A 27,929-nucleotide genomic window follows, 5' to 3' on the forward strand; every position below is an offset into this window, starting at 1 on the left:
TGCTCCGATAGGGCCTCGTGTAGCCCAGACTGGCCACCAGCTCCCTGTGTAGCTGAAGATAGCTTTGAACTTGTGACTCCTCCAGTCTCCCTAGTGCTAGGATTACAGATGTGACCACCATGTTTAGTTTACGCAGTGCTGGGGCTACAGTCCAGGACTTCAGGCATTCCAGGCAAGCACTCCAGCAACCGAGTATTATGTCCAGATTTCTGCTTCCATCACATGTTAGAAACCACATGTGCTCTAGTACAGTGTCCTAGACAGAAGACCTTGTGTACTGTATTCTCTGGGTAAGACTGCACCCAGGCAATATACCCTGCCCCCTTGTGTGAATCTTGTGCCAAGCAAACACTTTACCACTAACCTCTATCCTCTTCATAACTCTGCATTTCAGACAAGCTTTGGATCAGTGGTTCTCAACCTCCCTAATGCTGTCACCCTTTAATATTTTTCTTGATGTTGTGGTGACCCCCAACTGTATTAGTCAGGGCTTTCTAGAGTCACAGAACTGATGGATAGTCCCTACATATTAAGGAAATTTGTTGTAGTGACTTACAGTCTGCAGTCCAACTAACCCAAAGATGGGCAGCTGTGAATGGGAAGTCTAAGAATCCAGTAGTTGCTCAGTCCCACAAGGCTAGTTGTGTCAGCTGGTCTTCTGTAGAAGTAGGTTCCAACAGATGTGCTGGCAAGTAAGTGCAAGCCAGTTAAGAACGAATCTTCTTCCAATGTCCTTATGTAGGTCTCCAGTAGAAGGTGTGGCCCAGGGTAAAGTGAGTACCACCTCACCTGAATCTGGGACTTGTTTTGTCCCAGGCTGACCTTGAACTCAGAGGTCTCCTTGCCTCAGTCTCCTGGGATTAAAGGCCTGTACTACCTTGCCTAGGCCTAAGCTTTTCATGGCCACTGTGCCTCAAGATCATTTCCATGCCAAGATCCAGGTCAGAAACTTGTGTCTTCCAACCTCAAGATCTGAATCACAGTTCTGAATTATAGTTCATTCCAGATATAGTCAAGTTGACAACCAAGAATAGCCATTACACCAACCATAAAAATTATTCTGTTGCTACTTCATAAGTGTAATTTTGCTACAGTAGGAATTGCAATATAAATACCTAATATGCAGGATGTCTGATATGCAAACCCAAGGGGTGGAGAGCCACAGGTGAAGAACCAATCCTGTAGGTCTCACTGATGCAGCCCATCTTCAGAGCACACTCTTAAATAGCAAGAGCTTAATGATTGCCATTCAGGCCGAGATTCTGACCTGCTGGCTTCGAGAAGCCCATCTCTTCACTATACTCCCTCCCTAAGATTCCTTCCTGCAAGAAGTTTGTTTCTTCCCAAGGGTAACACCGAGAGTAAATGTCACAGTGAAAAGCAGCTTAACCAAGTGAAGGACAACGCCATTTACACACTGGACCTAGATACACCTGTTGACAACCAGATGCCTAACAACTGTCTCCCTGTCATCAAGGATGAGAAGCCCAACACTGCTGGCTCCCTTGTAATCACTGTGTTGATTACGCTGTAGGCACTGTGTACCTACAGTACCATCCTCGATGATCTAAAAGGCATGAGGGTTGATGGGCAGATCTTTCATCAGGACTATCCACGATGTTGACATTGAAAGCTCACATCCTTGGCTCAGCATCCACACTATCAATAGTTACTGGGCTGTGGAGATGGTCCAATGGATTCAGCACTTGCAATGCAAGCACGAGGTTCCGGAGTTCAGGTCCCCAGAACTCATAAATGCCCAATGGTAGGCTGCCTGTAAGCCCTGTTCTTAGAAGGCAGAGGACAGAGGGTCCCTGGGCAAGATGGCTACATATATTAACTATCTCAGCAAGCTCTGAGTTAAACTGAGTGTAACTTACCTTAATGAATAATGCACAGGAAAAATGAGTGAGGAAGGCTCCAATGTCAACCTGTCACCTTCATGTGTGCATGTACAAATGCCTATGCACCCATGTACATTTGAATACATGTACACACACTGCTGGTGTACATAAAATAAATGAATAAATGGTTTTATATATAAGAAGGTCCTCGCCCCTACCAACGGAAAGAAAATCTCCAGTAGTAAAAGCCATCAAAGAAACTAACTGCCTGACTTCTCAGACAAGAGACCATTGTCTCTTCCAACTCCCTTAACTCCTAGAAGCTTCTGAGGTCTCAACCACAACTTTGGTCAGGAGATCATGTCCTAGTCACATCACATCCAGGAACAGAGAGAGAATAAGTGCATCAACCAATATAGGAAGTCCCCACTGAGACGCTTCTCAGGCGATTCTAGGCTGTATCGCATTGACAAGTAGATCTAACCATCCCAGATACCACATCAGAGAATATGTGGTTCATGGGTCTCTGGCAAGAGCTAAGCGCCCCTCGTTTCTCAGTTGGTAAGTGCATAAGTAGAACACAGAATAGCCACACAGTGGAATACTACTCAGCGATAAAAAGTGAACAAGTTATCAACACGTGTCATAATAGGAGTGGACCCCAAAGATGTCAGGTTAGGTTAAAAGAAGACAGGCAGGATGGAGGCACTGTCGCATAGCATACTGAAATTCCAGTAAGAACAATCAGAGACGTTTGCCTGGAGATGGGGGGAGGCAAGGGTTGAGCAGAAACACAGAGGAGGGTTGGGACATAATTGAAATACTCTGAGACTGGATCGTCGGGAAGGCTACCAAAATCTACAGATTCACTAACGTTTGTTGAGTTTACTTTGGGGCAAGGACGTTGCCTCAGTAAGTAAAGTGCTCAAGACACAGGCAGGAGGACCTGAGTTCAGATCTCCAGAACCTCTGCAAAAAGTTTAGTATTGACAGTGTCAACTGTCTGCAATCACAGTGCTGGGGATGTAGGGACAGGTGGATCCCTCTGGCCAGCCAACATCACTTAAATAGGTGAGCTCCAGTTTCAGTGAGAGAGCCTGTCTCAAAAAGATGAGGTAGAGAGCAATGGAGACGCCTGATGTTGACCTCTGCTCCCACCCCCCAACACACACATCTGTCACACACACTCACGCACAAATAATAAAATGATAATTGAGAAAGATCCACAGTATAGACCTGTGGTATTCGGCCCCACGTGCACAGGTGTGTGTATTTAAACATATACATTCAAACAAGTACACACACATACATTTGAATTAGTACACATGCATAGAATTAGCACACACACACACAGAGAGAGAGAGAGAAAGACAGAGAGAGACAGACAGAGAGACAGAGATAGAAAGACAGAGACAGAGACACAGAGAGACAGAGAGAGATAGAGACACCAAGAGAGACACAGAGAGAAATGGGTGGGTGAGTATTATGCTTTGGCTGGGGATGGTGGAATACACCTCACTTGGGAGGCTGAGGGAGAATGATGAAGAGTTTGAGGTCAGTTTGTATGAGATACAATGAGATACGGCATTAGAAAGAAAAACAATATTAAAGTGACAGTGGTTGAGATCAGCCTACTGATGCTGGCTGTGTGTGATGGATCCATCTTCAAGAACATCACATAGGACCACAATAAGGAAACCCCAGGAAAAACACCAGTGCCATGTAGATAGCATATGACATAGCACAGATTACTCTCCGCATCCTGAAAACGCCCCCAGGGCTGTGGCTTCCATCAGTTCTGGGTGTCCAAATGAGCGAAAGCTCTCAAACAGGAATCCCAGAAGCTCACAGCCCTTGTTGGAGACCCAGACTCACTGTCACGTGGCTCTAGGCTGCTGTGGAGACAGTGGGGTGTACTTAGGTGACCTGGTGGCTGTAACCGGGGAAGGGGGTTTGCTTCGGGGGTTGGGGTGGTGAGTTCTAAGACAAAAATAGGTTACACGTCGTGATGTGAACCGATATGTTTGTTCTCAGCTGTGCTCTGTGTGTGTGTGTGTGTGTGTGTGTGTGTGTGTGTTATGAGGATTTCTCACAGTGAGTGAAAGGCAGAGAGGAAATGGTCCAAAAACTGAAAGAGGAGGCAGAAAAGGGACACTCTGAAATAGACGGTGTCAGTTCAGGGAGGTGACTTAGTGAACCCAGCCACCATCGGACTGTTTAATTCACACTGACTTAGTGTATCTAGCCACCATCGGACTGTTTAATTCACACTGACTTAGCTGGAATGAAAAGCAAGTCTAACCTTCTACTGACAAAAAGAGGGCTTCTTTTATATACAAACTAAGTTTGTCACCTTCATCAAACATACCGTCACATTTTTGCCCCCAAGACTAGCACAAAAGAAACTTCTCTCTCCGTTCAGAACAGGATGGTGTTCAGGCACTCACACAGAGAGAGCAGAGACATATTTCATGTCTGCTGGAACGAAAACTGTCACCACAATGTGTTTCAAAGTAACTTCTTGCGTGTTGGTGAAACCTTCTCATTGTTCTGTGATTTGTATTTCTTCCTCCCTCTCCCTTGGGAATGTCTAATCACGCTTGGGAAGCCACGGAAAGGGATTTTAGATTAGTATAATCCCAGCACCTGGGAAGCTGAGGCTGGAGGATCATCATGAATTGGAGGTCAGTCTGGGCTACATAGTTTCAGATCAGCAAAAAAATATAAAATAAAATAAAATAAAAATTAGGACCAGGAGAGATGACTTGGTGGTTAAGAGCACTGGATGCTTTTCAAAAGAACCAGGATTCAGTTCCCAGAATCCACATGGCAGCTCACAACAGTCCCAGGAAATCCGACTCCCTCTTCTGGCCTCCAAGGGCACAGTATGAACATAGTACACATGTAGGCAACACACCCATACCCATTAATTTAAAATAAGCAAAAGTTTTGATACATAGTCCATCAAGCCAGTCACAGAGTTTTAGCCACAGAGTCGTTTAGCCTCAGAATGTCAGCAGATTTCAGCTAGAGGCAAAGCACACCTTTAGACAATGGTCCTCGGGCTAGGCGTGTGGCTTACAGTTTTTAACATGCTCTCCTTGAGAGCGTGCCCCCATGGCCGAGTGCAGTGTGAAAAGTAATATTGTCATCAGAGATGGAACAAAGCTTGTGAGGAGACTGGTGTTGTCCATTAGGAAGTGTCTTCTCTGTTTAACTCCGTGTGCCAGCTCCATGAGCAATTACAGAGCCCTGAGCTTGTTGGCACGGGTTTCTAGTTTATTTCCTTCTGATTAATGCCCTTTACTGACATCAGTGTCCATTGATGCTGGAGAGCAGTTGTGCAGAATAGTGACCTAACTCCACACGTCCTCTCAGTTGCTATATGAGTTGACCTGATGCCCCTGGCTCGGTTTACCCAAACGAAGGATGCGTGAAGGCTGGCTTAGTTAATGAATCGTTACAAAGGAAGCCTTGGCACATCACATTCCGTGGCTAAGATGCTTCACTCCAACACCAAAGAAGCTGCTATGAAGCCAAGTTTCTGCTGTTTGCGATCTTGTTTTCCTGTGAGCATCGTGGTACCATGGTAACCGCCTCCTCTTTCAGACCAGAAGTGAGAGGAGAGGGCAGGTAAGGAGCCACCTTGAGCTCCCTACACTCCAGGTTGACTGAGCCCAGCCAGTCAGTGTCCACTGCACTTCCCACTGTGGGGTCTTATTCTAGGACCCCGCTGCCCTCAGAGCTGTTACTTTGTGGCGATGGTGTTGGCCCAAGGAAAATATTGGCTCCATTCAGGTTCACTGGGAATATTTTGGTTGTTTCCAACAGCTGTAGGAAATGTGTAGGCTTTGAGTTATTTAAAATTACTTTGTGGTTTTTTGACTTTTGTTTTATCTTTTTTGTTTTTAAAAGAAAAAGACTGCCCTGGCTCCCCTCTTATATACAAAAGCATGTTATTTGGGGCCAATGTTAGGACCAGGAAATGAGAATTACTTCTGAGAGAAGCCCGGTGAGGAAGCACCGGAAGTCTGCTTTAGGAAGGTCAGAATTTGCAGCTCCACTGACTCGACTCTCTGAAGGGAAAAGGCACAGGAGCTTCCCTTCCAGTCTGAGGTGAGGCTCCTCAAGGGACAGACAGAGGACCAGAAGCCTCCCTGGTTCAGTAAAACCAAGCCACTTTCTCAGAGCGCTCTGTGTGTGTGTGTGTGTGTGTGTGTGTGTGTGTGTGTGTGTGTGTGTGTGCACGTGTGATGCAGCACAGGCATGTGGAAATCACAGGGCAACCTCCGGTATCATCGCTCTTGAGGATGAGAGAGTGACACCATTTTAACTCCATCTACATTGATTCGGTTTGGTTTTGTTTCTTGAGTCTCTCTCTCTCTCTCTCTCTCTCTCTCTCTCTCTCTCTCTCTCTCTCTCTCTCTCTCCTGAGACTTTCTGATTAGGGCAGGCTAATAAAGTAGGCCAATAGATTCCAGGGACCTCTGTCTTCCCATGCTACCATGCCTGGTTTCTATGTGGGTCTGAGGATTGAACTTCATCGTCACGCTTGCATGGCAAGCACTTTGTTGACTGAGCTGTCTCCCCGGAGCCGAGCTAGGATTTCACGGAGAATCCGCTTCCTCAGAGCACATTGAAATGGCTCAGTGAAGAAAATGTGCTGCACTTGCCCTCCGCTGCCTGCCCATTCCTCTCCACTGTCCACACAGTCCTTCTGGTACCGATTCTCTGCTGTTCTAACGCTCTCAGCGCAGGACTGAGCAAATCATTCAACGGCCGTTGCTGAGATCTCTTGGACCTTTGGTTTCTAAGCAACTACATGGCTATTTTAGTACCCTGAGACACATCTGACAGTCGGAACCATGTCTAAAGTAAGGTAGGTGATATTCCAACACCACCTGGGAAGTCAGGATACCCTTCCCGAAGGAGACTCACCCCCAGGACCAGAAGGTCACAAGCTCTCACCCAGCTTCTTCCTCCTGGTGAAAATCTGGGTCTGCCATTTGCATTCATGCAGAGCTGGGGACTCAACCCTGCATGCAAATCCATGATGGAATTTGAAATCTGTTTTGGGCAATTCAGTTCGGAGCTCTTCCCGGTCAGTTCCCTGACCGACTCAAATTCTGGTTCCCTGTCTGAAGGCAACCTAAGTAAATAGGGGACCCTCCAGAGATGGCTGTGCTCTCTGGCCAAAGATTTTCTTTCTCTCATTCTCTCTTCCTTTTGCAAACGTATTTGTACCGGGGAGGCGTGCACGCATGTGTGCGGGTCGGCGTCAGAGGGCAGCCCTAGCGTTCCATGTGACGGTGAGCCAGTGTTTCTGTTTGTGACCGTGTAGTTGGCCCGCCAGCTTCAGCCGATTCAGCTGGTTGTTTTTCACCCCACAGGGAAGAGACAGAACAGTGATTTGCATGGGATTTGGACATAGATACATCTGCATGGCCAGCGGTTGATGCACTAAGCCTTCTTTCTATCCAGACCAAGCTTTTCCCTTTAATGGAACACGCAATGAGTTTTAAACAATTGGATAAATCTCCCTTGTTAGTAGATATTTCTCTCTCTGTTATGGGGTTGACCACTCCAGTCATCTTTAAATACTGCCTTGGTGCCAGTCCTGACAGGGCACCTGGCCATGCACAAAAGAAATCTACCATTAGTGACCACAGAGCCTCTCCCATGAACCGGAGGAATCCAGACTCAAAACTCCATAACTGGCAGAAGAGGTGACTACTTTGGGGACTTTTGGGGACGGCCGCCTGGCTAAGACAATAACTATTTGCCATGAAAAATGCTTCGTTGGGTTCTACACTCACCTACAAAGTTTTCTTCCGCTTCGGCTTTAGCCGGCAATTTAGCAGGAATTTCACCAATATAAAATAATTATACAGCGTCATGTTGCAGCTGCTCCTTTAGTCCCTTCCACGCTTTATAATTTAGGGGTGCCAACCTTCGGATAGGCTCAGGCTTGCCAAAGCCCTTTCCCGTTTCTACTTCATATCCCACAGATGACCTGGTTCTAGGGTGACTTCTCAGCCCATAGTACAGTTTGGGTACTGCCCACAGAAGCCTCAGGCCGGTCTACTCAAATTATCTGGCAACATGGCCGTTCTTTGTTTTCTGAAGGAGGTCTCGATGCCCCTGGTAGCAGCGCCTGGCTCCTGAGATGGAACCATGAAGCTTTTCGAGGAACCAGGATTGGGATAGTGTAATAATTTATGTTATCGATCTGACAGGACCTTGGAGGCAAGTCTCTGGGGATACCCGTGAGAGATTTTCTGCACTCGGTTACTTGAGATGGGAAGACTCACCCTCAGTATGGACGGTGCCATTCTGTGGGCTGATGTCCAAAAAGGAAGTGACCTGAACCCAGTCATTCATCCATCTCTGCCTCCTGACTGTGGTTACAGTGGACTCGGCTCCTGCCAGCTGCTGCTGTTCTCTTCCCCATGATGGACAACATCTGGTCAGAATAAACCCTCCCTTCCTTTGAGTTGCTTCTTGTCAAAGAAACAGGGAAGTGACTCACACAGATCATGTGGAGAAGACACTGGTTTCAGAACCTTTGGAAGCAAAGCAGAAGGTAGCCCATGGCTCCTCCACCTCCTGGAGTATGGCTTGGGAGAATCGCTGACACGCTGTGTGGCAATGCGCTCTCACACTTCGGGTTGCTTTGTGAAGGAGAAGTGCTCTATATAAAACCCCTAGCACACAGCAGACACACAAAGGACAGGCTTCGTTATTACTCATCTGGGTGGGACATTTCTTCTAGAAGTGGGTAGATAGCTGGATAAACGGCTGTGTGCCTCCAACTCTTGTTTTTCCACTCACTGAACTGTGCACAGCTTCTCTGGCTGTCTTCCCTCCTTGCTGTCCAAGAAAAATAAACAAATAAACAACACCCACATGGTGACTCCTCCATCTTTTTCCCAATATCTGGCCTCTTTCCCAGGTGGTAATGTACGTGATGAAGCTATCCATACATTTTAAAACTCCCAGTTTAAAAAGTAAAAATTTTAACCAACACCTACAGAATGCTTTCTCATGGTGTACTTGTAAATCCTAACAACCCTATGAAAATATGTTTCCTCATTTTAAGACTAAGAGAAGGAAGGAAGGAAGGAAGGAAGGAAGGAAGGAAGGAAGAAAGAAAGAAGAAAGACACTAGAAACTCAAAGGACGGTAAACAACCCAGTCATGTTCGTGCACACAGAGTGCAGGAGCTCAGAAACCAAGCTCTCCTGATTCCCTTTCTTTGTGTTCTGTCATAATAATCAGGAAAGAACATTCTTCAGACCACTGACAGCCTTTGCTATGATGTCTCTTGGTTAGCCAGGAGGAGTTTGGGCTGTTGAGCAGTGAACCCAGAGCAAGTCTTTGCTCTGACAATCCTGAGTAACAGGTAGAGGTGACAGGGAGCCATGACAGTGCAGAATGTCATGGAATATAAATATTGGAGAAAGGAGACACATAAGTGACATGAGATGAGGACCAAACAGGAAAGGAACATATTGGGTCAGCTTGGCTGGTCTTACACCTCTTCTTTACTGTTATGGTCTTTGTAAAGAGCTCTGTGACTCGGTTAAAGAACTCGCCCACAAGCAAGGACCAGAGCTGAGATTCCTAGAACTCACATAATGCCAGGTGAGTGTGACTGCCTGCCTGTATAATTCTGTCCCCAGAAGGGAAAGAAAGGGGCTCCCCAGGGCAAACCAGCTGTGGACACTCATCATATCAGTTAGCCCTTGATTTGATGGAGAGACTTGTGCCTCAAAGAGTAAAGTGGAAAAATGATTAAGAAGGTTTTCTGGTGTCAAACTTGGGCCTCCACACACATTTACACATGTGTGCTAATACACAGACAGACAGAAGCACAACTCTGAAGTTTCAGTTTCTCTGACAGTAACTGAGACAGATGTCAGACCATTCAAGTCTAGAAACCACAGGTGTTTGTGTGAAGGACAGGGAAGGCACAGCCAGATGTGGGGCGAGAATATGTTTGGATGTATGTAGATAGCAAACAAGTGAGAAGAATCAAAGCCAGGGTGTCAGAGGGTATATAGCAAAAGGGGTGGTGATGATGACGATGATGATGGGGAGTGTGTGTGTGTGTGTGTGTGTGTGTGTGTGTGTGTGTGTGTGTGTGTTTAGGTATGTGACAATGATGATGGTGTGTGTGTGTGTGTGTGTTTAGGTATGTGACAATGATGATGATGATGATGATGATGATGTGTGTGTGTGTGTGTGTGTGTGTGTGTGTGTGTGTTTAGGCACGTGCATGTCCCTAAAGGTAAAATAATTACAGAACACAGAATGATAGAACCAGAAGGACTCAGATCATTTCATGTAAAATGAAGCTCTCAGGCACTGAGTGATTAATCTAAAGTCACATACTATTCAGGGGCATTGCTGTCACCCAATGCTCATTGGCTTTGCTAAAAGAGACAAGAAAATGTCAAGGAATCAGAAGCAAAGAATTTAAAAAAAAAATCCCCAAAGCTGTCATCAGCAGTGTAAATAAGAAGGTATTTTTAAAAGTATAAAGGAGAAGAGAAGTTGGCTGAGTACACTGGTGTACGTCTACTATCCTAGCAGGTGGGAAGTGGAGGCAGGGAAATCAAGAGTTCAAGGTCTTCTTTGGCTACGTAGTATAACAAGTTCGAGACCAGTCAAGGCGATGGGTGATCTTACCTCAAAAACAAAACAAAACAAAAACAAAAACAAAAAAATACAAAAACAAGAGGAGAGGAAGAAATCGTCCTGGAAGCACAGATCCAAACTTGAAAATTATGACACATAACAATCAAATCGCTGACAAGAAGAACAGGCGCCGAAGTGGAAAGGGGATAGGATCTTGTGTGCCAAACAAAAGATTGTTTTTATGGACTGCTTAATTCAAGAGAGTTATAACGAACTACAAGCCACAAATATTTGATAGCACTGGAAGAAATATAGAGAAGCAGTTTGTATGGGAGGACAAAGATTTGGATACTCCCTGAAGTTTAAATTAATACAGTGAAGAAGAAACGTAGCTTCTTAGAAAAAAGCTCATAGAGTGACCTCTTACAGATTTCTGATGATTTATATACATACCAGTTTGGGAATAAAGAGTCCTCAGAGGTCATGTATCAGGCCTTTGTTTTCACTCTTATTTCAGAAACTATTAGAGAGGATAGTGCCTAAAATTACAAAATTTTAACCAAAGTAATAATATTAAAGCAACAGGGCTATGTGTGCCTGATAATACATTAATGTGTAATACATATGACATCCAAGGCATAAATGATACAGGGGAAGGTACTGAACAGGTCTATATAGTGACCAAGTTTTATTTTTTGTGTGAAGTTCAATATTAACTCTACAAAGCTGAAAATTTGGGATCACAAACTGTAATGTTTAAGCAATCACTTAAAATACAAAAGACTAGCAAATGCATTCAATGGATTTTTAAAAAATATTTACTTAATCCTAAAGACGTCAGGAGAGGAATGATAAGGAAATGAACATATAACACAGATAATAAAGAACAAAAATGTAGAGCTAAAAGCAAACAAATTTGTAAAGTACATTAAATATAAAAGATCTAAGTATTAGGGGTTGGGGATTTAGCTCAGTGGTAGAGCGCTTGCCTAGGAAGTGCAAGGCCCTGGGTTCGGTCCCCAGCTCTGAAAAAAAAGAACCAAAAAAAAAATCTAAGTATTACAAATAAAATGCAGAGACTGTCAGAATGGATGAACAGTCAAGGATCAACTCCATGTTGTCTATAAGAGACATGATTTAGAAACAAAGAGATAATGGGCCAGATAGTGGTGGTGTAGACCTTTAATCCCAGCACTTGGTTGGGATGCAGAGGCAATCAGATCTCTGTGAGTTTGAAACCAGTCTGGTTTATAGAGCAAGATTCAGGACAGACAGCAACACAGAGAAACCCTGTCATGAAAGAAAGAAAGAAAGAAAGAAAGAAAGAAAGAAAGAAAGAAAGAAAGAATAGAGATAGAAAGAAAGGAAAGAAAGAACAGAAAAGGAAGAAAGAAAGACAGGAAGCAAGATATAGATGCAATGAAAATAAATGGATAAGAAAAAATATTCTATGTAAATAACAAAATAGTGCCAAAGCATTTACATTAATATAAGATTAAAATGGGCTTCAAGGGAGAAAGTTCCAGTACAAAGAGCAAATAAGAACCTCTAGAAGTAGTTGTCAGTTTGTATAACTTATTCAAAGAGCAAAGGCCATATGCATGCCCATACCCCAAATTACCACCAGCTTATCTTAAAACTTATGTAAGACCACTTCGTCCACAGTATGTAAACATACTACATTCTTGTGAGGAAAGATAAAGGGAATGTGCCAAGCTAAACTGAAGGAACCCTGGGAACACCGTTCAACTATGTGCTCTCTCTAGCTTCAAGTATAATCGATATGATTAAGAGACAGCCAGAATACAGCAAATACAGAGGCGAATGCCAGCAGCAAACCACTGAACTGAGAATAGGACCCCCGTTGAAGGAATCAGAGAAAGAACTGGAAGAGCTTGAAGGGGCTCAAGACCCCATATGTACAACAATGCCAAGCAACCAGAGCTTCCAGGGACTAAGCCACTACCTAAAGACTATACATGGACTGACCCTGGACTCTGACCCCATAGGTAGCAATGAATATCCTAGTAAGAGCAGCAGTGGAAGGGGAAGCCCTGGGTCCTGCTAAGACTGAACCCCCAGTGAACTAGACTGTTGGGGGGAGGGCGGCAATGGGGGGAGGGTTGGGAGGGGAACACCCATAAGGAAGGGGAGAGGGGAGGGGGATGTTTGCCCGGAAACCAAAGAATAATTATTAAGTATTAAATAAATTAAAAAAAAGAGACAAGCAACTATCAGTTTAACAAATATTTGTAAAGTTCTTTGCATGCCCCGAATACTGTGTGAATAATGGAAACACAGCCCTTGCCCTCATAGTCACTGTGAGAGTTATAAGTAGCGATGCAAGCATAGCCGGCGTCTTGACATCGAGACACGAGCATATTATCAATAAAGCTTATATTTTCGATCCGCTCAATTGAGTTTTTCAAAATTATTTTAACTAAGTTTACAACTTTGCATGATCATATTCACAGCTGTCTTTGGCTGCGTGCAGCTCCTGAGCCTCAGGTTGGATTTGCCTGAGAGTGCATTAGTCAGATTTTTATTGCTGTGATAAGTCCCTAAGATAATCAATTTATAAAGAGAAGGTTCCCAAGCTCTGAGGCAATCATGTGCTACATAGGAAAGCGCCCTCTCTCTCTCTCTCTCTCTCTCTCTCTCTCTCTCTCTCTCACACACACACACACACACACACACACACACACACACACACACACACACACTCTGTAACACTCACTGTCAACGTCTGAGGATATAAAGCAGTGTTGGAATGTTTGCTAGCATGTGCACTGAACTGCGTACGTAAAGAGAAGGTGGCATTTACCTCACAGTTTGGGAGTTTTCAGACCGTGACTGATGAGCCCTGTAGGTTCTGGGCCAGTGGTGGCAGTACCTTCTAAAGGTCTATGTGACAAAAGCAATGAGCTCTCGCAGTACCTCTTGCAAATATACTCCCAATAACCAATTATCTCTCACTAAGTCCTACCTCTTGAAGGTTGTACCATATCCCAATAGCACCAGGGGCTGAGGACCAAACCTTTAGCCTTTTGAGGGTCACATCCAACTATAGCCATTATGATGTTAAGACAGAGAACCAGTGAGAGAAGCATCTTGACTGTCAGAAGATGGTCAGGGCAGCCTTCTGAAGCAGGGGTCCTTAAGAAGAGCTTGTTAATAGCAGAGGTTCAGGAGGTCACGGACTCCAAATGCAAAGACATCGAAGGGGGGAAAAGTTTGGGACTGTCTAAAAAACTGGTCCAGAGAGAGGGAAACAAGGATTCAACCTTCAGAGATCGCAAAATCTAATCTTATATAAAATTGTCCAGAAAGTAGAAAATGAAGTAACTTTCCTAACACATTTACAAGGCTAATACGACCTCAATAACAAAGCCACATGAGGTAGACTTCCAAGAAGGGAGTGTGGGAAGAGCTCTCATTCATTAAACATATACAACTGTTCCCTACAAAGCAGCAGATAATAAGAATATTTATGTAGGCTCCGAGAGACAGGGGATATCCCAAAGCGACTTTGAATACCAGGCAAATGATTCCTCGTTGTTTTAAAGGAGATGCAGAGAAGCTTAAGACAGGCAGCAGCTAGAGTCACAGAAGAGACAGGTTCAGATCTGAAGCTTCAGGAGACAACTGGCTGTATGCAAATTTATAACTAGGTCAGTTTTGCTTTGAAACCTCCATCTGCTCATTTCCCTGTCCCAGCAGCTCCTCTTACCCTTATGGCCCCTACAATCCTTCACTTGGAGAGAAGGCTCTGGCTTTTTATTGGCTGCGAGCCTTCTATACAAACAAGTGATACTTTCTAACTTCTTTAGCTCTTGAGATGAAAAAAAAAAAATGCGTGGTAGATGTCTGTTAAAGAAGGCGTTGGAGGTTACCAAGGTCACAGCCCTTGTTTTCTGTTTATAGAATAACATGTTTTGCTTAGGCTCCATTGTTACTTACTGGTCTTTTAGGAGTATGGAACCAGAGGTGGGGAAATGTGTTCCCGTTGTAAAATCTCAATGAGTCAAATATCATATCATAAACCAACAAGATTTGAATGTACTTTGAGAGGCGAGTATCAATCAAAGGCTCGGTTTTATTTATTCTGAAATGATGTTGGGATATCCTTTGATCAGTCTTTTTAGTGCCCCATAAATAATTTCACCCTTTTACAAATGTTAGCCCATATCCAACAAATCCAAAAGATCTCATTAAGTCCTGGACCTGCCCTTAATGATTCAATAAATATTTAGTAGACAGAATGAACCAATGTAAACGCATTTCTCTTGAGGGACGTCTCTTTAAGGTCATTCCCTGGCCTACCTAGGTAAAATACCACCACGTCTTCCAATGTAATCCACAGCTGGCCTCTGCCACAGTTAGAGTTTGGCTCACCACCCGCATGGAGGCTCAGTTCCTCCATGAGGTGGTGTTAGGACGTGGAGCCTTGGGCTGTGTTTGGTTCACAGAGGTAGAGAGAGTCCTTAAGTCTAAATTGATCCTCTCCTGTGGTGGTGAGTTCCCATTCTTGTGGGGCTTGATTTGTTGACTGTAACAGGCCATCCTAAAGCCAAGTCGTCCCTGGTGCCCTTTTCTGCTCTCTGTGCCCTCTGGACTTTTGCTCCTTCCCTGCTGTATTCTGACACAACACTAAACCCTTGGAAGATGTAGCCCCCAAGTCTTGACCTTTTTCAGCCTCCAAAACCATGAAACCTCATTTCTTTAGGAAGTACCCATTATTGCGTATTCTGTTATAGCAACAGAAAATGCACTAAAAGAACACCTGATAGCTGACAATATGGTGTTTCAAAATTCAGAGTCGAATGGGTGAAACCAAAAATTAGAACCACATATCTCCACTCTAAAAGTTCTGTTTTCTGAGCACGGAGGGCCATGCCTATAATCTCAGCTGAGGCAGGGCAACGGTGAGTTTGAGGCCACCTGCAGTACATGGAAAGATGTTGGGTTTTGTTTTTGTTTGTTTTTTTACATTGTGCTCATCTGTTTCAATTTTTAAAAGCACACTGATACTTTGGAAGCTCTCCACACCTGCTTCTCTATTCTCAGTCCCCGATGGGATAATGACTAGGGACTGAAGTGGGGCATGGTGTGTGGCTGAGGCGTTGTACCTGGGCGTCCTTTGTCAAAATGTGTGTATCACTTTTGCAGGAAGCAAGTGAGCCTTTCCTACAGTTCTTCCCAGTGTCCTGGGCAGTCCATGAAAACGCATTGTCTTAGAGTTCCATTGCTGTGAAGAGACACCGTGACCAAAGCAACTCTTAGAAAAGAAAACATCTCATTGGAGCTGGCTTACAATTCCAGAGGTTTAATCCATTATCATCATAGCAGGAAGCATGGCAGCCTTCAGGCAGACATAGTGTTGGAGAACCTGAGAGTTCTATATCTTGAGCCAAAGGCAGCCAAGAGGAGACTGTCTTCCTCCGGCAGCCATGAGGAGGCTCTCATTCCACACTGGGCGGAGCCTGAGCAAAGGAAACCTCAAAGCTCACCCCAATGGTGGCACACTTCCTCCAACAAGACCACACCTACTCTAACAAGACCACACCTACTCCAACAAGACCACACCTACTCCAACAAGACCACACCTACTCCAACAAGACCACACCTACTCCAACAAGACCACACCTACTCCAACAAGACCACACCTACTCCAACAAGACCACATCTCCTAATAGCGCCACTCCCTGCAGGCCAAGTGTTCAAACACAGGAGTCCATGGGGGCCAAACTCATTCAAACCACTACATGCATCAACAGAGGACATTTTTTTTTAAATCTCACATGCAGAAACTACATTTCCAACGACAGTTAGCCCCAAATTGTTACTATAAAGATTAACTCAACAGCTACTTATTTGAGAAATATCTTGTCTACCTAGGGTGATTATTTGGGTTCTGATCAGTTGCTTTCCACACCTCCTCATTTTCTTAAGTCCAAGAAGAAATATCCAAAAATACAGAAGTCCAAAAAGGATGCACGGTAGATGACTTGATGTCATTCTGGTTTACTGCTCAGAGAGCTGAGAAATACCCTCAAAGAAGAGGGATTGTGAATACACCATTTACTGGGTTAGGAAGATGGCTTGGTGGACAAAGTGAGATTGCTGCTGAAATGTAAGAATGTTGTTCAGATTTCCAGTGCCATATAAAAGCCAGGCATGGCAGAATACCTCTTTAATCCCAGTGCTATAAAGGCAGAGATAAGTGGATTCAAGGAGCTCACTAGGAGACTCTATCTCAAAACTAAGGAAGACAACAAAAGAGGACCTCTGTCGTACACACACACACACACACACACACACACACACACACACACACACACATCAGAGTACACACCTGTATACACATCTCTCTACACACCATCACCACTACCACCACCACCACCTCCACCACCACCACCACCACTGACAACAAAAGAATTACCTATTCACAATGGCCAGCACATGGAATCCATTAATGTGTCACGGGTGGTAAATACATAAGTTTATGATGCATGTTCATATTGGAATAGGGAAGAACATTTTCCTTTGATTAAACCTTGAGACAGAAGCTTTTCTAGTTTTATAGCTGCTCCAATATATAATATAAAAGGAGATGAAATGCCAGAGTCGGTGGCAATGTGAATGGGCCACAGGACGTTATAATAAGAAAAGAGAGAGAGACTCGGAAAGTTAAGCACTGTATGTGCACTGGTTTCAGAGTAGAAGGTAGACCAGGAAGAGTGATGGAGATGGATGATGAAGGGAGGTTAACAGCAGGTTCCAAAGTACAGTGAGATACAATGAATACATTTTAATATTGTATGGTACAGTCGGATGAATACAGTATATAGTATGTAGTGATTTACTCTATTATTTTATTTGAAACAAAAAGTTTGAAAGTTCCCCCCAAAATACTAAGTGTCAAGGTTAGTCATCCTGATTTAATCATTGCACATTATAAACCTATATCAAATTACTACACCATATCCTATTAATAGGTATCATTATTGTACATCTGTTAAGAATTTTAAAGCTCTATCTATTCCTGTATTCTGTGTGTCTTGCCTGCATGTATGCATGTATGTCATGTGTGTCCAGTGCCTGAGGAGGCCAGAGGAGGGTGTTAGATGCCCCCTGCAATGTGGATACAGATGGCTATGGGCTACCATGTGCATGCTGGGAGCCAAACCCTTGTCCTCTGCAAGAACAGTCTCTTACACTCTGAGCCACCTCTCCAGTTCCAATTAAATATTTTAAAAATTAAAAACAAAGCCAGTTAATAGGTTCCAGGCTGCTGATCTTTTAAATCTCCAAAATTGTGTTACTTATACTGTCTTATAATAAGAATAACTGAATAAGTTTTATAATTCAAGGTAGTGCTCAATGAGGAAATAATCCATTTTTGTGCATATTAGTTATAGTATGGGTTTGTAAAATCTGGGGAAGCTAATTACTGTACTAATTCCCAAGTCACTTGGAAGAGGAAGGTTAGTGACCTTATTTTTGGAATAGTTTTAGGCTCACAGCAAAATTGAGTGAAAGGTGCTAAGATTTCCTATATCAACAACCACCCCCTATATCTCTAATACGAACAGCTCTATTCTCAGTGTCCTCTGCCGCAAAGGCTCATGGGTTACAAGAGGTAAACCTGCATTAACACAATACTACTCCCAAGGTCCTCAGTTTAGAGTCACATCTACTGTGTTGACAATGCACAGTGTCACATACTTACAATATCCTGTCCACAGGAGAGTTTTGCTGCCCTAAAAGCCTGCTCATCCTTCTCTTCCCCCATCCCTGGTGGCCACTGATCTTATCCTCACCACAGTCTGCCTTTCCCAGAGTGTCAGCGTTACAGTCACAGCATGTAGCCTTTCTTCACTGATACTCACTTACTAGTGTCTAGCTTCTTCAGAGTCTTCTCCTAGCTTGACAACTTGTTTCTCTTTAGACTGTGTAGCATGTTGGTACCCAGAGAGCCCAAGGTTTGCTCAACTGCAGGCTGTCTTGGTTGCTCCCAGGTTTCTGTTGGTCTGCATAGAGCTGTTGTGCGCTTCTGTAAGGAAGGTTTTGTGTGCACGTTTTCCTTTCTTTGGGGGAAATACTAGAGTTATAACTGCTGGTCATATGGCTGGAGTATGTTTAGATATTTTGTACAAGCAGCTTGCTGTTTTCCAAAATGGCTGTACCACTTAGTATTTTTACAAGCAAAGAAAGAACAATCTTCTAGCTCCCAGTGTCACCAGCCTTGGATGCTGCCATTTCTGCCTTGGTGGTGCCACTGTTTTGATTTGCATTTCTCTTGATAGTACATGGCATAGAGTATCTTTGTGTCTGTTAATCGTCTGCCTTCTCTGATGAGTTGTCAAAGTCACTGCGTGTTTGTGGTCAGGTTTTTGTTCCTTACTGTTAAGTTTTATAAGTTCCTTGTATGTCTTGGATAACAGTCCTTATCTGCTGTGTCCTTTGCAAACGCTTTCTGCCATTCTATTATTTTTACAACGTCTTTTATAGAGTGGGGTGATTTCATTTAATGAGGTTCAGGCCACCCAAAGGCACAAGCTAGGTCATCTGGACTTGCTCTAGTCTTACGGGTATGTCATAGTGCAAATCTGCTGCTCATATTGGGTTAATTTTTGTTAATGATGAAAGTCTATGACGATACCTTATTTATTTGAGTTTGCATGTGAACATCCCAGTTGTTCCAGAGTCAATTCCGTGTGTGTGTGTGTGTGTGTGTGTGTGTGTGTTCCAATTTTATTTCCTGTTCCAAAGATCAATTTTTCTAGACTCCTATTCTGTTCCATTGTTTTTTTTTCCACCAATCCTACTGTGCTCTGACTACTGTAGCCCTACTGTAAGCCTTAAAGCCAGCTAATGTCAGTCCTCCAACTTCGTTCTTCTCCTTCAATAGTATGTCAACTGAATGACTTTTTATTTCTTTATTTCAATAATGTATCTCACTCTACAGCCCAGGTTGGTCTCAAGGTCATGATCCTCCTGCCCCAAGCATTGGGATTATAGACTTACATTTATTTTTTCATTAAAACTTTTTGTTTGTGGGCTTAATTATTTTGGTAATTGTTTAGGTGGTTAAGCAGATATTCATATATTTTGATTAAAATAACTTTTTATTGATTCTTTGTGAATCTGACATTGTACACCCCAATTGCACCCAGCATCTCGTGTATCACAGTGTGTCCTTCAGTATTCCCTGTTGTGTGCACTCCTTTGCTTGCCAGTATTCATTGCAGTGAGTCGTTGGTCTGGTGCAAGGCCTCTGGCTTCTGCTATTCTATAAATAATGAAACCTCACTTGGACTCCTCTTCGATAGCCTGTTGTTGCCCTGTTTCATGGAGATCTTGTAGTTTTGGATCTTGAGGTCCGGGCCCTTCATGCACTTCTACAGTTCGTCAGTGGGGTAGATGTTGGGGTGGGCCAATTCGAAGCCCTAGATCTGGGCCTAAGAGGTATCTGAGCTGGTAAGAGCCTGTTGGCTCTCACACTCTCATGCCCCGGGCCAACCCACTGGCAATCCCTACAACTAGGGTCAGCACTACCTTGCTGCTCAGGAGACATACAGGGCCTGCTCAAAGCTGATGAGGGACATGGCCCGTTCTCCTACTCTCATGACCCCAGGGCCAGCTCTCTCACATCTGCCATAGATGGCAAGGACCAGAGAGGGGAAGAGGGTGTCTCTCTCTCATACATGCCACCACCCAGAAAACAAGACAGGGCCAGCTCTCTAACTGTCACACCCTCAGGGTGGTTTACCCACGACCTCCATCAGAGTCAGCTCTGCTGCCCAGGGCCTGCTAACCCAAGTGCTGCAGCTGGTGAGTGCCACTGGTGAGAGGTGAGGCCAGTTCTCCTGCTCTCCTGACCCCAGAGCCAGATCTCCTGCCACAGGTGGTGAGAGGCGAGTGGGGAGGGGGTATCTTTTCCTCGTCCATGTTGGCTGCACAGAAGGAAAATGGTAGGGCTAGCCCTCCCAGGCCTTCATCCTGCAGCAGGTTCATTTGCAACTCCTTCCATGTTCAGCCTGCTTTCTTGAAGCTGTCAAGGGACTGGATCAGCCCTCCTGCTCTCATGTTCCCAGGGCCAGAACTTCCATGAAGCTCAGGTGACAGGTGGGGCCTGTTCTGCATGGCCTTCAGACATCAACACATCCCAGGGCAGCAGCCCAGGCCACAGAGTAGACCCCCACTGCTGCAGGTCCATGGCCCCAGACATGGCCCCCAGTTGGCAACACAGGCCAGAACCCCACATGGTCCCAGGTGGCATCACTAGCTACTCACATCGGGCTGCTCCTTGGTACCCTCCACTCTCCAGCTCTGCCTCTCGTCATTGTGTCCACATCCTCCTGTCTCTCTTTCTCTTCCATTTCTCCACCACTTACTTGCTCCTCTTAGTTGCTGGGGTCTCTGAGTGTGTGCGGTCATCTCAGGAGCGGTCTCAGGAGTGCTATGCATGCTCGTGCATTATGGTGCTAGGCAGGGGTCGTTTGAGGCATAGGCTGTCTTCATAAGCCAGTGTGGCACCAGCCTGGAAGTCATCTCAGGCTAGCTCCCTGTCGAGGCCCCATGGCTCTGGTCTGGTGGCTCCTCACCCAGCCCACCCCAGTGGCCCCCTTCAAGGGTTCTCTATCTCCAGGTCACTCCCAGGGCCTGCAGTCCCAGCCATGGTTCTCCTAGTCTCCAGTTTGCTCCCCATCCTGGGAACCTATCTGAGTCTGCCTGGCCCCGGGCTGGTGGTCCTCTCAGGCTCACTCTTTTCAGGGAGTGTTACGCTGCTTATCATTCAGGCTCTCGTAGGTCAGAACACTGAACACAGACATAGCCTCCCTCCTCTCTGCCTCCTTCGATGCACACGAGACACAGTGGCCAACCTGCAAGGCTTATAGGGGCAGGTATATTTTGATTTTTTTTTTTTTTTGGTGACACAGACTTTGTCCCCACTGGAGATAACCCCAGGTTACCCATCCTTTGGTGATTCTCCTACTCCTACAACCTCTTCTCAACCTCCCGAATCTTCAGCCCCTTCACAACCTTTCCCTTCACAGATACCACTGTTAATAAAGTGAGAAGCATCTGGAGTCTCCAAGGGAGCCTTCCACAATCAGTTCTAAGACCCATGACGTGTGGGTTCCTACATGATGAGCGACCTCGGTATCCCCTCTGAATTTCTCAGGCATAGAGACTCGGGATTCACATGTGGAGTCTATGCACCCACAGAAGCTCTGATCCTTCGACAGGATGTGTGGAACCGTCCTGATGTAACAGAACTGTGGCCACAGTAACGACACAGCAAAACCACCTGTATTGCTCACTGCCCGTCTTCCATATCTGGGGACTTTTCCTCTCCCTTTCCTCCTCTCTCCCTTTGCCATCACAACAGAAGCAACTGGAACTCTTTCTGAACCCTTAAAGCCATCTAACAGCCAGGTAGTGATGGTTGATGCCTTTAAAACCAGCACTCAGGAGACAGAGGCAGGCAGATCTCTGTGAGGTCTACAGGGCAAGTTCCAGGACAGCCAAAGCTACACACAGAAACCCTGCCTTCCAAAGCAAACCGACAAAACGAGAACAACAAATAAAGCTAACAGATGTTGCTACCAACATGCTCAAAGATGCAAATCTATCACTGATACCTTCTCAAGTCTCGACACGGTTACCCAGAGTTCACGTTCTCAATATGCATGAGCATCTGAGGGCATGGGAAGGGCCGTAGCTTGGGAAAATCACACAGTTCAGGGACTGAATTGGTCTAACGAAAGTTGATAAGACTTGTTTGCTTTGGGGTCATTGGTTTGCAGCCAAGCCTAGCTCTGTGGGTCTGGTTTCTGGCTTATCACTTTTCACCCTTCCCTAGGAAGGGGCACCAGAGGGACAGCTGAATCCACAAAGCAGGCATTGTCAGGTGTGGTGTAAAAGAGTGTGGGGTTCACTTTCTCTCACACAAGGGGGAAATGGAGGCTGACTCAAGTAAGAGGGCAAGAGGAATCCTAGCCAATGTCGCCTCACCTGGAGAGAGAGTTCAGAGAAGATCTGAATGTCCATTATGTGGTATCTGGGGAATGCTGGAACAGGTCTTTCATTGTTCCAACTCCTGCATTTAAGAGCTCCAAGCCTGAGCTTTCTTTGGACTGACAGCAATGGTCCAGGGTTGCTGGGAGAGATAATTAGACTGCACTTATAACATCCTTCGAACTCCCCGGAGAGCTTGTGCTGCTGGAGGCTGGAGAATCTTCACTGTAATCCTTATCCCTAAGCCCTCTGGGGTCCCTCCCTGACGTCTTTGTCAGCTGTGCACAGCCATTCAATCATTTCTCACTTCCCAACCACAGTTTGCTTCAAGTCCATTGTAAGCTCCCTTCAGGAAGCAGAAATTGGCATTTAAAAAAAAAAAAGTTTTTAAAGAAAAATCGTGTCATCTCCCCAAGTTCTAGAGCACAACCTGGAGCAAGGGCAGGTTAATCCAGATTTAGTCTCTTTGTTACTACGGTAACAACAGCACACATCCAACCAACTGTGCAGACTTGAAGCCATCTGCTGACCTTGGGCGTCAGTGCCAACATTAATCTTTCCCAGAAGCAAAGCATTACCCACTGCCCAACCCCATCATCTACATTCTTCTCCTTTGTGAACTCTAGACCAGGAAGTTTGGTTTGGTTGTCCCTCCCTGTGTGTGCCCCAACACCTAGTCTAAAGTGAGGTTCTGCAGAAGTCTCCATGAATTGGATCTTGAACACATGAATGACTCACAAATTCCATTCGAGGAAGATGGGGTCATTTCCGAAAACACCAGCCATGTCTAAAGAAAAAAGAAAAAACCCTAATACCCAGTCAGGCAGTAGTGGCTCATGCCTTTCATCCCAGCACTTAGAGGCCAAGACAAATGGATCTCTGAGTTGGATGCCAGCCTGATCTACAGAGCAAATTCCAGGACAGCCGGAGTTACAGAGAAAGCCTGTCTTGGGGTCAAGAGGAGAGGGGGAGAACCAACAACATCTAATAATACTCAAGAGAGTGCTCAGAGTTAAGAGCGTTTCCTGTGAGAGGCCGACCCACTGCCACCCAGCAAGGTGAGTGGCACTGTGATGGGCAGCTGTGTAATGGAGAGATGGGAAAGAGAAGTAGAACGGTCTGTGCACTGTGAAGGGAGGTAGAACTGGAGCTCTGAGGGTGAGCAGCCTGATGTGAGTAGCATGTGCCACCGCCTGAGGTGATATCCTTGTCCATGCTACCACAGACAGCCATGTTTGGGTCCATGCTCCTGCAGCAGTAGGGGCCTGTGTTAATGTCTTTCGCCCAAGTTACCACCAAAGGCCATGGTCTGAGCTGCTGCCTGGGGCTGTGTTGATGTCTGAGGGCCATGTAGAACTGACCCCACCCCTCATAAACTACGCCACCCAGGAGAGCTGGCCTCGCCCCCTATCATCTGCAGCACTTGGGGGAGTTGGCCCTGCACTTCACGAGGGCCGTGCTAGAGAGCTGGCCCTCGTGGTGTGGGTACAGAACAGGTCCTGCTATAGGCAGCCTGGCCCCACCCCTCACCTGGGAAAGTGGAAGAGCTGGTCCTGGTAGTGTGGGCAACTCTGCTACCTCCCAGGCCCAGATCCAGGGCTTTAGGTTGGCCCACCTAACATCTACATCATCTGTGGATTGTTTGAGCATGTGCAAAGGCCAGCCCTGCAGAACCAGAGCTGCGGAGATCTCTATGAGATAGAGCAACAACCGGATATCCAGGAGGGGTCCTGGTGAGGATCCAGTATAGACAGCGTAGCAGAAGGCAGAGGCCTTGAACCAGACCACTGCAATGAACATTTGCAAGTAAAGATGGACAAAAGGGGACACACACGGTATGGGACACACCAGGACCCCATGATACACCTGCAGCTTCCACATAGAGATTTGGTGGGTTTGGAGGTTATTTTGTTTTGTTTTGTTTTGTTTTTTTGTCTTTTGCTATGTTTTGTTTTTCTAGAAAGGGTGAGGAGGAGGTTGCCAGGATGAAGGCCAGATATGGAGGGACAGGGAGATGAGTGGGACTGGGTGCATGATGTGAAATTCACACACACATATACACACACATAAACAGTAGAAAAAATTTTTAAAAAAATGTTCACTGTTCTTCCAAAGAACCTAAGCTTGAGTCAGTGCCCACATTATGAGGTCCACTGTCACCTGTCATGCTAGCCCTAGGTAATATAATCCCCTCCTCTGAATTCTGGGGCACCTGGACTTAACACATGCCCAGACACATTCATGTGCACACAATTAAAAATAAAACGTAAAGAAATTAGCATTCTAAAATAAAGGCCTTTGCGTAGAAACAATATCTGCTTAGACTTTCTAATGGCTGGAAGGATCACACTTAGAATAGTAGCAAAGAGAGAATACATATGAAGAAAAAGTACATCAAAATTCTGAAGCACTACGGAAGGACAATCCTCCTTCCCCCAAAATAAATCTTAAGCAGATGAAAATGGCACGTGTTCCCGAAATGGAAGATTTCACATCACTAGATGTTTTAGTTCCTAATCCAATCTAGTATATCATTATCATAAGTATAAACAGAAGTTTCTTAATTCAATCAGATAATTTGCAAGTTTGATGGAAAAATAAAAACAGGAGTAATGCAGGAGGGCCAGGCTGGGTGTCCTGCACACGGTAGGCTAAGGAGGTTCACGGGTTTGAAGCCAGTCTACATTACATGGGCATTCTGATGAAAAAAAAACAATGAAAAGAGTCTATTCTCATGAAGTCAACTAATTTAGTTTACTTTTTCATAACTAGGTCATCAGAATAGACTAGAAAATCAAAAAACACATTCAAATTTGAATTTCATACAAGATGAAAGGAGAATTTAAAACCACTGAGAAATGACTGGATTGCTTAGTAGATCCTCTTAAACTGCATTTTTACCTCAGGAAAAAGCTGGTTTGATGTTCTGACAATAAAATAAAATATAAAAGAGAGCCAGTGAAATCATTTCATAGGTAAAAGCACTTGCCACCAAGCCTGATAACCTAAGTTTGACCTCGAAAGCCACAAGGAGAGAACAGACTCCTAAAAATTGTCTTCTGATCTACACACACACACATACATGTTCACACATACACATATACTCACGTATTTGCATACATGCACTCAAAATAAATAAAATGTACTAAAATTGTAAAGTAAAATATTTTGATCAAAGATTTAAATATGGAAGCATAACCCATAGAAACACCAGAGGGAAACATGGGGCAAGTTTTGCTAATGCTCCTTAAAGAAGAAACCCCATTCTCCTTTGTCAAGCTGTGGATGCATGGGCTTTTCTGTGTTCCCCGTTATGTCCATCTTTCTACTTAGTGAAATTCTCTTTAGGGTAACAAGAAGCCTAACCCCAAAAGGTGGGTCATGGTGTCAGTCTAGGTCATTTTCCCAGCATCCTTTGTGGTCAGGCTGTCTATGTAGATTGGTTTGGATCAATAAAACATCAGTGGCATCTGCTGGATTTTTCCCTCTCACTTTTCTTTCCCCATAAAAATTGAGCACACACACATACCCCTGGAAAGGCTAAGAAATCATCCCAGGATCAGAAAGAAAAGCCAAAGAATTGAATTAAGCTCCGAATCAGTTCTGAAATGTCAGCACAGCAGAACCAAGGCCAGTGCCTCCCATCCCTGTCTTCTCCATAAGACACGAAAGGCAAATCCTGCTAACGTAAGCCATTGTGTTTAAACTCCGGGTTTCTCACAGTTGCATGACCTCTGCAATTATACATGACTCTCAGAATAGCGTAAACTTAGGAAACTTAAAGAAAAGTTGAATAGCACCAAATTTAAATTTCTTTAATTTTAGTTAATTAATTTAAAATTCTTAAAAGAAAGAAGAAAGGAAGAAAGGAAGAAGAAAGACTAAGATGTTTTTATTGCATGTAAAAGCTACATCTTTAATATCTTCACTCCAGGAATGAATGAATAGCCAAGTATGGCTCAGTAGGAAAATTGGCAAAAACAGAAAGTATTTATTAAAGACTACTGCTAAGGACTTGATCATAGCCTCTAGCATCATAAAGCCACCCTCAAGCACCAAGCCACACACTTCTCCAGCCCTTGAGGGCTTGACCTCCCTCATTATATAAGAACAGCCGAAACTACGATGATGTCCAATCCATATCCGTTTGTGTGAGCTTTGACGCGGTGTTTGACAAACATTAGGCATCTCTAACAGGAGGGAAACCTAAAACAACTTCCATGCAGAGCAACTTGCCAATGTCACCAAAATTACAAACGCTGCACTAGCAGCCACAACCTGCTTACAAAATTAAAGAAGTGAAAATCAGATAAATGTCCTTGAATGAAGAGCTGGGTTTTTTTTTTCTATAATAAAATCCCCTGCAGTTATCAAAAGAATAAACATATCCCAAGGCGCAGCTGTAGGACAACCTTCGAGACACGTTTCCGCATTTTTAGAATAGCACGCCAGCATAGTTCATGTTGTGGGTCTTCAGCCTATGACGTACTCTCCAACTGAGAGCACAGGACTGCTCTACTGAAGAGCATGGTCCTCTGCTTGCTATGTATCCTTATTCTGTGTACGGATACATTGTTAAATGAACAAAAGCTAAAACGCAGCAATCTGCTCCTTACGAAACCAAGTACATCAGATACATATCATTAAGTATCTGATTGTGTGTTCTCCAATGATCCTTGATAGAACTCAAGGAGTAACAGTGTTTGTCTCAGAGAAGGGGGTATCAGCTACCTATAACCACATAAAGGACCACTTCAGATCAGGACTGAGAAGATAGCTCCCTGGTTAACCGCACTTGCCCTCCTTGCTGAGTTCCTTTCTCCTTAGCCACGTCAAGCGAAGCACGGCTCCCAGTACTCCAGCTCCAGTGCGACAAACGCCCTCTCCTGGTTGCCACAGACACCCGCATGCATGTGCACAGGACCATGCACAGACACTTTTTTTTTTTTAATGTAAAAAAGAAAAAAAAAAACCCCCAAAGCCTAATGGCCTAATAACCACATCCATTTCCTTACCCACACAGGTTCTGTAGGTCAGGGTTTTGGAGACGAGACACTCATGGCTTCTTTCTGGATGTTGGTGTCTGGAGCCCCAGCAGGGAGGTGGTGAGGGGCAGTGCGTGACTCAGCTGTCTGGAGCCCGGAAAATGTAAAGGTTTCTTCACTCTAGTGTCTGCCCCTGAACCTTGATGATTCAGCTGGCATTTGGTGTGGGTTGGAGTGACCTTGGACTTCACAGAACATGGTGGCTTCAGAGTATCAGACCACTTACGTGGCAACTCCGCACTCCAAGAGCAATGTTCCAACTGGGCAAGGCCTTCTGTGTGTAGGCTCAGAAATCGCACTCCATTTCCGCTCTTCTATTCTAGTCGTCCCAAGCCTGCCTAGACTCAGAGAGCAGGCAAACAGAAACTATGTA

At 44.8% G+C, this 27,929-nt stretch overlaps 1 long non-coding RNA gene and 1 other non-coding gene across 2 annotated transcripts; both read right to left on the reverse strand.

Annotated features, from left to right (window-relative positions):
• Nucleotides 1–5,694: 5,694 nt before the first annotated feature.
• On the reverse strand, nt 5,695–27,845 carry LOC134486853 (uncharacterized). Its single transcript, XR_010066285.1, has 2 exons — nt 27,527–27,845; nt 5,695–8,714 (listed from the first exon to the last, which is right to left on the reverse strand). It is a non-coding gene; the product is annotated as an uncharacterized LOC134486853 (long non-coding RNA).
• On the reverse strand, nt 21,266–21,395 carry LOC120102686 (small nucleolar RNA SNORA17). Its single transcript, XR_005504305.1, has one exon. It is a non-coding gene; the product is annotated as a small nucleolar RNA SNORA17 (small nucleolar RNA).
• Nucleotides 27,846–27,929: the final 84 nt, after the last annotated feature.

The sequence above is a fragment of the Rattus norvegicus genome, chromosome 4 (assembly GCF_036323735.1).
Source record: "Rattus norvegicus strain BN/NHsdMcwi chromosome 4, GRCr8, whole genome shotgun sequence".
In the NCBI taxonomy this organism is placed as follows: Eukaryota; Metazoa; Chordata; class Mammalia; order Rodentia; family Muridae; genus Rattus; species Rattus norvegicus.